We start from the raw sequence: 3,373 nt of genomic DNA, 5'->3' as shown, positions 1-3,373 counted from the left end.
CATATTTTAAGTTTATTCAATGGATTTTTCCCTACTTGACCTTCAAATGACCACGAACCTGACGTGAAGGAGGCTAACGGACCTCGGATTCGCATTCAGCATGTCGAATAACATTTGGAATATGAAGGTTTGGTTTAATATGCATACACTTTTTTTTTTGTAAACCTGTGTGATTATTGAGTTTTATTTTTCCACTTAAAAATAATGATTATTTATAAAATTGAAAAGGCTATACAAAGGCAACTTACTGAAGTTTTGACCTGATAATTTTGGGACTTATTTCCTTTATTAGGGTGTCGCTACCTATGAAAAGGATACGGCGGAAATCAAGCTGGTATAGCTTTTGAGATTTTTGAATGATCATTATTCTTAGGTGAAACAAATAAAACTCAATAATAATTATTATGCTTGAGCGAAAAAATAAAAATCATAAAATAATCATTATTTGTGATCGAAAAAATAAAAATCAAGTAATAATAATTGCCTTTGAGCGAAGAATTAAAGTCAAATATTTATTATTATTTTTAATCTTTATTAGTCAAACTCGAAAAATAAAAATTATTTCAAATTACAGTGGGACGTACGAACACAAATACGTGAATATAGTCAAAATTGTTTTACTATGATTACAACTTGTTTATTTCTTTTTTGTAAAAATAAAAAAAAAATAATGATTCATTTTTCTTGGCTTTTCAACGTTGATTCCTTTTATTACTATAAACACAAGAAAATAATATTAAATAAAAACATTTTTTTTTTAAGTTACAGCAATTATTAAAAATATTAGTAATGCTCGAAATTCCTGCCCGATTCCCTTACAGATGTCATTTGATACGTAGCAGACATTAAAAAACAGTCGACACGTCAATGCTGATGTTGCTCTCACTGACTCATTCTGACTCCGTAAAAGCTAATCGTACTATGGAATTTAACGGAACGTAAACGAAATATTAATTTGAATCTAAAAATTTTATCGTGGTCTGACAGACCAACAATAGTACTTTAGGGTTAAGCTAAATTCAAGAAAAATAGGCCCACCATCTAAATATTTACGTATATATCAACGGTTGAGTGGAAGATCGACTTATCTCGGCAGCCGCTTCGAAATAACCCTATTTCAGAATTTGGCTGAAGAACGCTCTATGTCAGAATTTTATTGAAGATACCCTATTTCGGAATTCGGTTCAAAATTGTCCTATCTCGGTTGCTGTTTCAAATACGCTCTATCTCAACATTTTTTCAATATATTTCCAATTGAGATAGGGCGATTTGGTTTGGTTTAGCCCCCGAGTTATCAGAGTGTTTATGGCGGCAAGGGCTGTTGTTGTAACGTGCACTTAACGGAACCCATGCTGATTCCTCGGTGAGGTTAGGTGGTACGTATAATGCGAGAGAAGCAAGGCCTCAAGTGTCTTCGTTACCAGGGAATGGAGGGTTATCGGACGACAAGACTCTCTTTTGTTGGTCGGTTCTTCCGGTTTGGGCCGTGTGACCACTCTCCCCGTTTTCCAGATATCTGGAACGATGATAATGGCCACTGAAAAATTGAGAACCTTGGTTGTATAGTCTACTCCAGCAGGACCCAATTTTTTCAGCATCAGCGTGCATATTTCGCCGGGTCCAATAGCTTGGGAGGCTTTCGCCTTCCCGATCGCTACCAGATCTTCCACGATGAAAGACAAAGCCACACTAAGTGTTGGCACTTTGTGCATTCTTCTGGTCACTCGACGTTTTTGGCTTTGTCCACCGGAGGAAACAGCGTCAACTGCGGCTAAAGTAGCTCGCGCATCGCTTCGGGTCGGACGAAGCACGGTTACCGAAAAAGATTTTCTCTCTGTCGTCGCGCTTCGGTTTAGGAAATTTTACTGTCGAAAATATTTTTGAGGGGCGGTGCCACCTTTTTGAAAAATTTTATTCAGCTTAGTTGATATGATAAGGTAAGTATTGAATTAGTATACTTTTGAAGCAAGTGCGCGATATGTAGACTCAATTTATGAGATTATAAATTAAATTTCCACGAGAAAGCCGATACTCGACCTACTTTTTTACTTCGAAAATATACTAACTATAAACCCCCATAAAAATAAAGAATGCTTAATAAATCGAAAATTTGTTTGAAAATATCCATTTATAAAGATCTTTAAATCTGGGAGGGAATAACAACACAAAAATACTTTTAAGGCGCAGTGAAGCACGCCCGGTACCCCTATTTGCTAGTCTACAATGAAATTTCAATTTGTTAGCTTTAGTCCTAAAATTACCACGGACATTTCTAAAGGTTTTTCGAAGTAAACAATAATCGTTCGAAACAAACATTTTTACTGAATGGGTGTATTCTTTTGGAAACTGCTATAAAATTTTACATTTTTGCAAAAACACTTTTTTTGACACCTGGCGTAGTATTGTTTCGTTTTTTTTTTTTTTACGGAGCTCAATATATTCAGAATTCGCTTCGAAGCTTTTGTTAACGAGACTTTAACCTTCAATATATTCCGAAGCTTTTCATGCTTAAAATTTTCTTCGTTTTACCTATACACACCATATACAACAATTTTGTTATACAGAGATTTTCGATTCATCTAGGTTGGTTATGTCGAGGTCTCACTGTACTTTGTTCCTTTATTCCAATGAAACCATTTATGTGAATGCAAATACATAGCATGCTCGTGTTGCAGTTGCATACAAATAAATAAAACCCAAGTAAGTCCAATGAATTCGAGTTTGCTTGCCTATTTGTTTTGTTGCTACGCAGTATTGGATAAATCTCTTTCAACTTCATGTATGCTGTATGCTAATGTTATCACGTATTTTTACTGGGTTTTATTCGAATGAAGAAAAAATCGGAGCAAATAAGAAGCAACAAACAAAGAAAGGTCTCTTCTATACGCTTATCTAAGTAAGTAAGTAGAAGAAAGTATTCACAACAATACAACAAAACCCACAATTAATTATACACACCTTGCAGCTATGTACATACTCTACAATAAAAATCGCATTTCTCATTTTATTTGATAAAAAAGATTAACATAACAAGCATTTAAATATACATAGTACATATTTACGTGCGATAAGGCACTGAAATAGTATACGTGTACGTCTACATAAATACATACATACGAGTTCGAACATTTAAAATGCATATGCGGGCGTATAAAATCTGTAAATCGGCTACAAAGTGTTTAATATTAAATGTTTGCTTGCCATGACACAAGTGATTACATATATTTAGTTACTATAATAATTTTCATCCCTTTGTTTTTTTTTTTTTTGTTTTCTCTAAGGATCTAACAACGACATTTTTTATTCACTTATTCGTACTTAAGCACTATGTAAAGGTAAAATTTATGTATGTTGGTATGTATGTATGTATGTA

Source organism: Rhagoletis pomonella, unplaced genomic scaffold (assembly GCF_013731165.1).
Source record: "Rhagoletis pomonella isolate Grant_MI unplaced genomic scaffold, Rhpom_1.0 Rhpom_scaffold_00007, whole genome shotgun sequence".
NCBI lineage: Eukaryota > Metazoa > Arthropoda > Insecta > Diptera > Tephritidae > Rhagoletis > Rhagoletis pomonella.
The sequence above is the reverse complement of the archived record's forward strand: the minus strand, read 5'-3'. Positions refer to the sequence as shown.